The following is a 12235-nucleotide window of genomic DNA, read 5'->3' on the forward strand; positions in this document are numbered from 1 at the left end:
TAATTGCTTGAGACCTTCTCCTACAGAAATGCCACTGAAAAAGTGGTTCCTCCTGCATATATGGACTTCATTATTTATGCAAGTAATTATACTGTTAATTATTAGGGATACCCAAGTACTTTGCATGTGTTCTTACTAATTGACTCATATGCCACCCTTAGACTGTAGATTGGACCCAGCATCAGATTATAAACACTTGAATGTTGGTGCCTAAATGTACAATACATGCTAGCAGTGTCACTAAATTCCTGACCTAGTCAATGGAGCCTGCCCAATTGGACATGCCTTACTGAGGGTCAGATGAAGAATCTCATTTAGGTCCCCAGACACCAATAACTGTATTGACTTGTCCTCCATTAACTGTAAAAATAATTAGTTTACAATCTGGATCAGGATCTCATTTCATCTCTCCAGTTTACCCATGTCATTCTGATTTTTGATCCTGCCTTCAAAGATACTTGCAGTCTCTTAGAGCTCAGTATCATCTGAGAATTTCATAAACATAATTTCTATTCCACTGCTGAAGCCATAGATGTAAAGATTAAATGGCGTTGGACCTGAAACACAACCCCACAGAGCCCTACACGATATGCTGCTCCGTTGTGATTTCAGCAATTGTTTTCTGAGGGTTTCTTTAACTAGACAACATCCATATTATTACTTTAATAATTAAAATAAGCCTGCTGTTGAAAAATACTTTGCTGTTTTGTGGTTTTGCATCCTCAGGATTATGAACTCTCTCACTTTATAGTGACATTAGAAGAACCATCCTATTCCCCTCCTCCCTTTATTAAACTGCTCTCTTCACCTTCTGTGTCAAATACTGACTTTGGTTTATTTTGAATTTTTGCAGAACAAAATGTCCTAATGTATTTCTTTCTCAACTGCTCCCAGATGTGGGAGTAGTTAAAATACATACTATTCCAGTCCTCTACTCTGGATGGTTCTGGCAGTGTTTTGAAAAAATCTCTTCTCCCCGATCTCCCTGGTTTGGTGCTTTGCAACAGATCCCCACCATGGGAGTGTTCCTGGTTTTTTCATCTCTAACTTTGCAATCATTACATGGACGTTTCACCAAGATCTGAATCTCCCTATGGCCTGAAACTACACTGATTCTATGTGTTCTTAATGTACAATGCAGCACCAACCCTTTTGAAAGAGCAGTGCCTCTTTATACTCCCACAAGTGTTATCCAGGTCTCTGTTACTCCAATTAAATAATAGTTTCTTTAGATATCTGGCTTCTCCAGTTTCTTTCCAATTGTATAGTGTAGGCACTTAGAACTTCAGTGGAGTCATTCAGTGTTCTTTCTTATGTTCTTAATTAGTTTATTTCAAGTAGCTTTCAGACACCAACAGAATTCCTTTTCAAAAATCCCCACAGGATTTTGTGGGTTTTTTTCCACACCACTCCTGACCTAAAAGTATTTTTCAGTTTAACGTAATAAATCAGAGTGTAAAGATGTTTTCCTCATTTTCATGATATGAGCTCCATTCCTGTCCATTTGCTTACACAGTGCTGCCCACTTGCTCTGGAAGCCAAATTCCTCAGCATCTTCAAAGTCTAAAATAGAAAAATGTCTCATAAGGAATAGGATCAGTTAAAAGTCTTTTTGTTTCTACAAAATTCTGTCTAGCAAATTCTTTCCCTGTTGCTGCGGTGGTGGTGCTGATTGTGGTAGTTGAAACAGTAAGTTAGCACCATCCACTGTGTTTCTTGTCCTTAGTGCTCCTGAGCTGGAGCTTGTTTGTGTTGGAGATGCAGCTTTGCCAGCCACTTTGCATCTTGTATAGGACTGGAATGCTGTCTTTCAGATTTCACTGTGAAACTTACTTCTTTGATCTTGTAGTTTCATTTCAGCACGTACAATTTCAGTCAGCACTTGTGACAGCAAAAATAAGAGCCTTGTAACTCTTAACCCAAGCTTCTTGTGCTCAAACTGGTTTCCTCTTCAAGGGTTTAGAAAGCAGTCATACTTTTGATGTGCCAGATTAAGAATTGTGTCTCATTTTAGAATTTTACCATACCAGGGATCCTTAAATAAAAGATGTGGAGTTACAGCTAGGATACTTGATCTCTGAGTATTTCTTTTCCATTTAAATAAATTGATTTTGCACTGTTCTGATGAGGTCAGAGTGCCAAACTTTAGGTTTGCTTGATCTTAGGAGAAGCAAGTGTTGTGCTAAAGAAATTCCACTGCACTGGGAGGCTTTGAACCTGGTGGTTTTGGCAGCAGTTGTCTTTTGACTTGCCAGTGGATGTGTGAAACCGTACAGAATCTGTCTTGAACAGCAGTGAAACAGTTAACAATGCCAACATTTAGAGCAGCTGTAGTTACTTCTCTGGTGTTGCCATGTAAAGGGGGAGTGGGATCTTGAGCTTGGACCTCCGTGTTGGCGAGTGGGAGCACAGCCAGGCTCTGCGGCATTCAGGTCCTTTGTCCAGGGCCAAAATACTGCAGGTGGAGTACATTTCTTGAAAGCTGCATAAAGAAGTGAAATTGTAAACTATGGGCAAATATATATTCCATGTTCTTTCCTGGACCTCCTGCCCAAGTAACTTTAAACCTCTTTTATCTTCTTTCTTTTAAGTATAAAGTTGTGTCCTTTACCTCATTTGTAACACATGAGCTTTTAGCTCCAAAGCCTCTATCTCAGTCTTGGGTGTTGGCCAGCATTTGGGAGTCTCAAATTGTGAAATGGTGTCGTTTTTGTCTTTGAAGTGTTTTAATTCACTGTTTCTAGGATGAAGTGTCAGAGTGGGCTCTGTTCCCTTTTCATGGCTCAAAGGGCCTGCTTCTGACATGTCTAAGCAAATGGAATTAGGTGGAAGATGTACACTGTGGTTTTGATTCCTGTTGGTGAGAGCCTGAAGGATGACTTTCCTGCATGGTCTCTGATGTTCACTATGTTATTTAAAGACCTAATGTTCTGTCGTGTATAATTTATGCAATAGAGGTGCATTTCCATTATATTAGATGCGGAATTATATTAGCAGGAGTAAACTGCTGTAATTTTACATGATTTTTTTTGAGGTAACACAAAATATTTTCTCTACAGATTTACTTTACTCTGCTCAAAAATTCATGGAATCAGAACTATTTGAGGCTTCAATGCATCTCTGAGGTCCTTCTGGTCCAACTGCTTCTTAAAGTAGGGCCATCTAGATCAAGTAACTCAGAGCCTTAGTTGCATTTTGAGCCTCTCCAAGGATGGATATCTCAGGTTTTGTGGGTACAGAAGGCATATCTCCCACTGTATCACCCTTCTTTTGGCAATTTTTCCATCCCCTTATATTCAGTGAGAATGTCCCTTATCACAAAGTGTGTTCGTTGCCTTTTTGTGTTGCCACCTTGAATCTTTGGAAAGAGTTTGGCTTTATTTTCTCTATACCCTCCTTTCAAGTAGCTATAGACAGCAGAAAAACCTCTCCTTAGCATTCTTTTCTAAAGGTTGAAAAACCCCTGAGTTTCACAGCTTCATCTTGTATGTAATTTTCTCCACAAATAATTTGTTTCTGAGACAAGAGTATATTATAATGCAGCTTTTAATATTAATTTTATTTTTAAAAATGCAAAAGAAATCTTGAAAATAAATCTTGAAATGTAACATATATATACTTTGAAGATATATTCTTTGTGAAGCAATTTTGTTGGGAACTGTAGGTTGCTGTTGTGTGCATTTGGTTTTTTTTTTTTTGTAGAGCATATATGTGTGAATACATGTTTTTGAAGTTTCTTTAGATAATGTGTAGAATGTTATGACTAATGCTACTGGAATTTTAAATATTTCTTCTTGTAAATAATCATTAAAGTAATATAAAATGGAAATCTACAGTAGTGCTTTTTGTCTATCTGTCCATATGTCTACAACAGCATGAGAAAGAGCAAAAGCAGTCCTGTCCTTGAGGCTTTATTTCACCAGAAGTACATTACACATCACCTGTTGATGATTTCTTCTGTTCAGCTTGGAGGAAATGATCTTCAGCTGGATTCCCCTGAGAGCTAATCAGAGTCAGTGCAAGTATTGGGATTAACAATGAGAAATTGCTGAGCAACTTGGCAACTCTTACCCAGCTGTGGAGCATTTGTTGTCAACAGAAGTACCAAATTCTGCCAGACCTGATGGTGGGCAGGAGAGCATTTCATTACAGCATCCTGCAGCTCTTCTAGAAAGGTGAGGAAGCTGCTGGCTAAGGTGCGTATCCAAGGAATCTAAAGAGGCTGCTGATCGAACTTAAGCTCCTTGGGCATTCAGGTTTGTGAGTTTAAATTAAAGATAATTGAGGGTTTAAATTTCACCTCAAACATAGATGATACTATTTTCTTGGTAATGAAGTTGCAAGTAGTCAGAACCTTTAGGCTGCCTTCTGTAAAACCTTGCAAACTAATGCCTTGTCACTGAAGACAGTAATTGATACTGTCCTTGAACCTCTTGCAAGTCCTTGATTTTTGGCACAGGCTTTATTACTCAAGTATGAAAAAGCCAGGAGTTAATACACAAACTTGCAATTCCCTGATCTTAGCAGATGGATCATAGCCATTTCAGAGATCAATGACTGTTAACTGAATTATTCACTCTCCTAGCAAGGAAATATCTTGGTATCTGATCTGCAGTTTTCTTCAGGAAGCCCTAGTCATTTAAAAATATGTTTTTTTCCTACTTGGAAGGAATTTTATATGCACTAGATTCTCTTTGTCTTTCAGCTCTCATTTAAAATTAAAAAAAAAAAAAGGTCTGTCTAATCCCTAAACCTCTCCTGAGGTTCTTAAATTTTGCTGGAGAGTATAACCTGTCATAGTATCCAAATATGCATCCTTTCAATGTGAAGATTTCAGTTCCTCTTACATAAAAATTTAAATATGTGTCTAGCAAGATATTTGCTTCCTACATGTTTCAAACTAGTTTCAAACAAATATTTTCACTTTAACAGCAAATGTTATCTTCTTCGTAATACATAATGAGCTGTTAACGGTAACTAGTATTTTCAGAGTCCTGATATTCAAATATGTAGGGATATATTAAAAACTGTTTTACCATCTTTCTGGGCTCATTCTTTCCTGCTTTGCTTGCTGTAAGCCAGTAAATTTGTTGTTTGGTTTTGTGTCTCTATCACAGAGGGCTGCAAGGCTCATATTTTTGACGAAGAGCCCTATAAATGCCTGTCTCCCAGAACCTTCGCTGTTTTCCTTTCTCTCGACAGTGAGCCATCTTTCTCAACATCTCCTTTACAAATTGCAGCTTCTATAATGTTTCCTAGTTGTGCCAGTTTTGCGTTGCCTCATGCTTTGGTAGCAGTGGCAGGGAAGGTCTCGGTGGTTGACTTGGTGGGACTCTTCCCTTGTGCCATAAAGGATGGGCACACTGGGAGTCGAGCGCGGGACGCGCAGTGAAGGGCAGAGCAGAGAGACGAGCTATTGGAAGAGAGGGACTTCTGAAGTGGCCTCTTTGCTTGCTGAAGAGCCCTGTCGTGGTGCCTGGCCTGAGAGCAGATGAGAAGGGAGGAGACAGGCTGAAACCCTGGTTGCTTATCTCCACGCTCTTCTCGGTTGCTCTGTTTTTCATGCCTCCAGCTCAGCCGTAAAGCAATAATTAACCTGAGCCTTTTAATTTCTCCCAGTTGGCTTTAAATTAAACTCTGTTGTCATGTTGCGTGGAGTAATCCTTCAGGCATCAAACATTTGAATTTTTTATTGCTGCATGGGTATTTACTGTTTGGTCAGTTTTCATATTATTATTATAATGGTATTCATTATTTTTGGGATTTTCATGTTTGTGGAGAAGAGAGTCTTAGATACTGCACACATAGAGAACAGAAAAATGCCCACTCTGTCAGTACTGCAGGGAAGTCCAAAGCATTTTAACAGTAGTCATGGCCAACCCTCCTATTATGAAATAAAATGCGGCAAATTAGTTTGGTGAAAATCCTGTTCCTAACCTCTGTATGTTTCTTGACTAGAAAGAAACTCCTATGTTGTTTGTTTACATGTACTGAAGTGGTGTTGTTTTAGGTACAAACAGCTCTTTTCAAGGCAAGAAATTTTGGATTTCTTGTAAATGGTATTCTTTAAACAATTTGCAATAGGAAAGATCCAAGGAAAAGACAGGATTGTTATTTCAGCCCAGGCTTTCATAAATCCCATATTGGTATCAAAGCAGTGGGACTAGTGATATCTTTTTATGTATCATTGTTTTAGTTGTGCTCTAGTTATTGGAAAGTCTAAAACTGTTATTTTATTAGTGTTGTTCAGTAATATGGTCTGTTACTATAAAGCCTATTAAACACTTCATAAAGCCTTCAAGGAAACTTCTTACAAATGTTACACTGTGTTTTTATAAGTTATAACCTTCTGGAAATTGGCTTATTATCAGTTTTCCATCAAAATGAAGGGTTCAGAAGAGTGGAGGATGACCTAATGCAATCCAGATCGAAAGCATCAGTGAACCTTGATGTTTATCCTTGCTTTGATATTGTATATGTTAACAGTGAATTCTTGTCAAAACGTATCTAGATAGATGGAAGGCAAGTGAGAAAGACATACCCAGAAATTAAGGGTACTGCTTGCATTGCTGTAGTAATAACAATTTTTAAAGTGACACTGTAGCCCTCTTACTTATTTGTGAAATGAATGGCAAAAACTCTAGCACAGGACAAGATAATATGGATAGGGTGAACTTTAAATATTCAGAACATGAACTTGCTTCTTTGCATTTGTTAAATGATGGTATGGAAATCTGGTAACGTACAAAAACTAATCTAGCAGTGTGCCAAAGTAATTAAAGCAAAGTAAATAATCTCCAGTGTTCTTATTCCCCACAGAAAATGTGTAATATCTTATCTTTCCAAAGTACTTTTCTGCTAATTCATGATGTCTTTGTAGACTCTCCTTATTTAGCCAGTGCTGTTGTTTTCCATGGTGGAGAAATTTCTCCCCTCCTGTCCTGAGGGGAAAAAATGTGTTGGGTACTGTCTGTATTCCAAAAAATTATGTTATTTCCATATAGTGGAAGTCATGAAGCCAACAGCTGTAGTCCTCTCTCGTAATTTACTTAGTCAAAGGGCTTTGTTTACCTGAAGTGTATGTGGTATATTGATACTTTACAACATCATCTTGGTGCTGTGGGACATTTTGTTGCTGGAATCCAGGGACCTGATGCTGATCTTGTTTTGGTACAAATTAGAAGTAGCTCTGTTAAAGCAGGTACAGCACAAGGCTGTTGTGAAGCAGATCAAATTATCTGTCTTTGAGTCATCCAAAATATTAGACTCTGATGACCCATTGCTCTTGAAGTTCCCTGTTACTGCAGACAGGAGAAATAGAATAGGTCATAATTTGTGTTAAAATTATTCTCCATTATTCTTACATAGGAGAATATGTTTCCTTGTCTATTAGTATATGCTGAAACTTAGTTTCAGATAAACCAGTAAGTAAAGTTCAAGTTTGACCTGGAATTGTTGTGGTCTGACCTGGAATTGCTCCTTTGCTTTTTGTTTTGGTGCTGATTAGAAGAATGTGCTGCTGTGTGTAGACAAGGAAATGACAGAAGACAGCATGAGCAGATGCTAGGCAATTATTGTACTTTTTTGACCAAAAAAACCCAAAAAAACCCACCACCTCAGTGGTTCTAAACTAAAGATCCTTTGGAGACTACATGACCATCTTTTAGTCTGGACTTTGTCTTATGTCACAGCTACTGTGAGAGGATCGTGATCGCATCGACTGTTGGAAAATTGCCGGTTCTGTTACATCCCTTTATTTCTCAGAAATGTTAGTTTATGTGTGATGGATAGCACCTTTATTGGGAACTTCGAAGCGTTATGGGGAGGCTGAATCCAGCAGTCCAGTTAAGATGGAGATGGCAGAGCTGCATGTCCCTGGGTCCAAGTAGCAACGGTGCCAGGCTGTATTCCTGCAGGAGTGTGCTGGTAGGCACACACACATGCAATGTATATTATATACGTAATATACAGGGACATCTGCACAGATCGACAGACACATTTTATACTCGTGCAAGCTTGAACAGTAGCAATGACCACATCCTGCTCCACTCACTGGCTGCCTAGGACTTACACCTCTTAGTGGGTATATATAATGTATGTGTGTGTACAGTATGGACAGCCACTGTTCCCTAAATTTCCTGTCTTTGCTGGTGCTGGCACCTGGACATATGAGCTGCCAAAGCCTCTGCTTTGGTCCAGCTTCCAGAACAAACTCCCTGACACACAGACATGGACACAAATGCATACTACAGACCCCCTGGCAGCTGATCTTCCATGTGCTGATTTTCCAGTTGCTGATCCTCTTTCTCCATGTGGGTGTCCAATCTACGCCCAGGTCCTCCAGTCCCTCCAGGAGCTGGCTGGGACTCCCTTGGTCCCTATGGTAGCCACCTCCTCAGGTGGCCTTGCCTATGAGGACATGTGATTGGGTCTCAAATGCCTTCTCCCATGCAATTCTTGGTAACGGGTGACTCCTCTGACCCCCAGGGTGAAAGCTGCCTTGGTGGGGCTGGGTCAGGGCTCATGTCTCCCAGGGTTGTTGGGGCTGCCTGAGCTGCCACAGTGCCTCCAGGCTCACTGTGTGTTGCAGACGGGAGGACTCCAGTGATGGGATGGGGGAAATGAGGCAGGAAAAGATTTGGGTCCTCCTTGCAAACTGGTGATCCCGTGTGCTCCTTTGTGTGCATGCAGAGCAGATTTTTATCACAACAATCTAACACCAGGTAGCTAGGCAGAGCAGGTTCAGTGGAGCAGCTTTTCCTTGATGTTTCTTGACATTAACAGCTCCGTTTCTCAATTAGATTGGAAAATAAAGTTGATTATGTGTGTGTGCAGGGTGACACTGTACTTTTTGGCCAGTAACTGTAAAGTAAACAGGAAAGGTCACAATAGTGTTTTAGCTTAGTTTTACCACCTAGAAGGCCACAGTGACTTACAGTGAGGCTGATGTTATTGTTCCCACAGCCAGCAAGCAATGCTTAAAAGACTTACATATTTATAAAGGGACAGATTTGGATGACATAGCTCTATTTTTTAGAACATTTTATGTAAATATAGAAAAGTTCATGTGCATGTTTCTTTAGTAGCATTTCCATGTACTTATTTTGTTTCCAGTAAATACTGCAAGCTTCCATCTCCACACTCAATCTCTGACAGAAGCGACATTCTGAGATGAGATGTACAGATGAAGATATTTGTAGGAAATAGTGGATTTGCTTATATAATATTGATGCTTTTATGGGGTCATTAATAAAGATCTGTCAGAGCGAACAAAAACTGTTTAGAGGGTACAAAGCAAAAGTGTTTAGTGTTAGCTTTAGTTTAATTTTCCCTAGTTAGGCCATACTCATTTCCTCCAAGGAAAACAGGACTGCTTATTTTTGCTAATTAGAAGTACATCACTGGTCTGAATCACATCTGTAATTAGTAGCAAGATTTTAAGTAGATGTCAGATTTTTTTTGGTATAAGATTTGCATTGTTAATCTACTGTACATGCATATGTATGCATAAATACAGATTTAATGAACAAAAGGAACAGCTGGTAGTTTTTCAAAGCAATCAGGTGCTTCATAGGCTGACATTGCTGTTCCTTCTGCTCAGAGCTGAATTTGTTGCATCTGAACAGCTCAATTTCGTCACTGGAAAGTGAGTGGGGTTGGGAAACCAGGAAATAAGACTCTGCTTTGCTTCTGTCATCCACTCAGTCTAGTAATGCACTCCACAGAAGTGTTGGTGTAAATAGCATTCCTTAGGCTTGTTTGCTTGATTTCTGAGACAGATAAAGGGAAGAAAATGTTCAGAGGAGGGAAGGCTTGCACTGAAGCAGGCCTGGGAGGTGGAAGAGCTGGTTTGGAGCATGGTTCATGTCCCTGCTGCGTCCAAATTGAACCATTGAATAGGTGCAAATGTAGATGGCAGGATAAAAATGGAAACTATTCAAACCAAAAGCAATTAACTTGTATACAGATGGCTTTCTGGCATTCACAGATGCATAGATTTTGGTTGTGTACTTTTTTAGATGTGCCGCAGAAGGTTAAAGCCTCTATACGTCCATCTCCAGCTGTTCATGCACATAAAATAGATAAGAAAATGAAGCCAAGAGAGCACTGTGTGTAGTGCCAGACTTGCTTGCTGCGATAAGCATCTCAAACAGTAGTGCAACATCCTGTCCTGTCAAATGGCCCTTCTATTGGCCTTTTATGAGAAGAAATTACATATTTTATGTCAAAGGAGTCACTTCAATTTCATAAAAATGAAATATGGAGAAGTGCTACATATATGTCATATCTCTAGGATAAAGCCAAGGGCTGAGAACCCTGAAGAGAAGTGGAGGACTGCTGAAAGTATGAAATGTAAGTTCTTCAAGCAGCTTCAGTATATCCTGGAAACTGTGTCTCTGGAAACTCTGATTTAGGCAGTTTGACATAGAATGAAGTGTGCTCTTCATGTGCTCTTTATACTGCAAAGCAGGCAATTAAATTTAAAAAAAACCTTGTTAAGCCATGCTTAATAAAAACAAAACCATTTTGGGTTACCATGAAATATGCTTTGATTTGCATTTTCATGTAGAACATGATAAATACTAGTTTGGGTCAGAGGAAACCTGAATTTTTGTCTTGCATTTCTTCACCTTAAAAAATTAAAAAGATTTAAAAAACACTTGAAATATCTGTTTCAAATGGTCAAAACATTTAGATCAGGTTTTCCAAAACTGTGGTGTAAGTGCCTCTGCAGATATTTCAAGCTGATACACAACCACCATTACAATGCAACTACTGCTCCATGTGCAAATATTGGCTGTGAGTTGTCACCACTGCTGAAATGGAACAGTTGCATCCCTGGCATAAAATTATCTCAATTTTGTTTCTCAATTTTTATTTTGCTGATATTGTTGACTGGAACGATTTATCTGTAGCTTCAGGTTTTGGAGTTTGGCTTGATGGTGTGGTTTTTTTTGTTTGGTTTTTTTGGGGAGGAGAGTGGGGAGGATGGTAAAAAACTCCATTTCCATTTTACTTTTGGTCTGACTTCCTACTGAAAAGCACCATAGCCACCACCTAGTGAAGCCCAGTTGGCTTGCAGACCATTGGAAGGCCTCCCAGAGGGCCCCAGTCTTTCCTTATTGACTGTGTGCAGTATGGATCTGTGCATGGATTGCTCTTAATCTCTGTGTGCTCCTGCTGCATCAGCACAGTGTGAATCTGCAGCTTTAGGAGCCATGTACTCCGCCTTCCTGCTTATTTCTTACAGAGTTCCCTTTTGGCAAGTGGGTACCTGGGAAGATTGTTCTCTCTTGTGAGAAGTGGGACCTAGTCTTTCGGACTGGAATGTCTCTGTGGGAAATGGGAGGGTCCATCCTATCAAATCTAGAGGGATATTGCACCTGTTTACTCATCACTAATAAGACTTGTCTGTTTAATGTTCTCTGGGGTATGTGTTTTTCCCTTGATCTACTTGAAGTGCTTTCTCATGGTTAATGATCTGAATTTGCCAAGCACACTGACTCATTTTGGTGCTGGTTTCCATTATGTAAGCTATTAACAGGTCACTGCTCGATGCTGGAAAATCTGTTTCAGGCTAATAGCGAGGTGCACAAGTGCCTCTCCACGGTATATTTGCTACCTGTGCACACGTGTTCTGGCTTGATAGTTGGTAGCAAATCCCACGGCAATATGGGATGCAGCATCTATTCTATTAGCAGTCAATTCCTAATCAGCCTTTCATTAACACATACAACACTTCACCTTTTCCCGTTTTTTTTTTTACTCTGTGACTGAAGGAGAGTGAGAGGAAACACGCTGGCATGCAGAGGAAGGTGTTGATAAGTAAGGAAATCAAATTCTTCCCAGGAGAAGCAGTGTTCTTGCAGTAGAGGAGGTAATAATGCAGGGTAAGGAAGTGTCTTGGAGCTCATATTAAATCTGTCTCTTTGGCATTTTCCCTGGAAGTCAGTAACAAGGCTGTTGAGGAATTCGAATTTATGAAGGCAATTCAGAAGAGAAGTAGTGCGACACAGAAAAGCATTGAAGAAAACTTGGTGAGGTTTATTTTAGGTCTCAAGTTTTGACAGCTCAAAATGACACTGTAACAGTAGACAGCAATTACTACAGGAGCAGGTCCTTCTGTTGCTTTTTCTTTCTTACATTCAGATAGTGTCCTTTTGCTTACAGATGGTTGCCTTCATATGCGCACAGATTTTTAGTGTTTCCTGTGTTGTACAGATAAATAGAGAAT

At 39.6% G+C, this 12235-nt stretch overlaps 1 protein-coding gene across 4 annotated transcripts in view; it reads left to right on the plus strand.

The window, feature by feature from the left end:
* The first annotated feature begins 3672 nt into the window (after positions 1-3672).
* The window catches only part of ENOX1 (ecto-NOX disulfide-thiol exchanger 1), a 307210-nt gene continuing 298647 nt past the window's right edge, over positions 3673-12235 (plus strand). For 2 of the 4 annotated variants that reach the window (XM_066313322.1, XM_066313323.1), the window contains exon 1: positions 3677-4256. The gene's annotated coding sequence lies outside the window, so the exon portion shown is untranslated. Of the gene's footprint in view, positions 4257-12235 lie in introns of all 4 variants that reach the window. The other 2 variants (XM_066313327.1, XM_066313328.1) reach the window with 2 other exon arrangements.

This window comes from Sylvia atricapilla, chromosome 2 (genome assembly GCF_009819655.1).
Source record: "Sylvia atricapilla isolate bSylAtr1 chromosome 2, bSylAtr1.pri, whole genome shotgun sequence".
Classification (NCBI taxonomy): Eukaryota; Metazoa; Chordata; class Aves; order Passeriformes; family Sylviidae; genus Sylvia; species Sylvia atricapilla.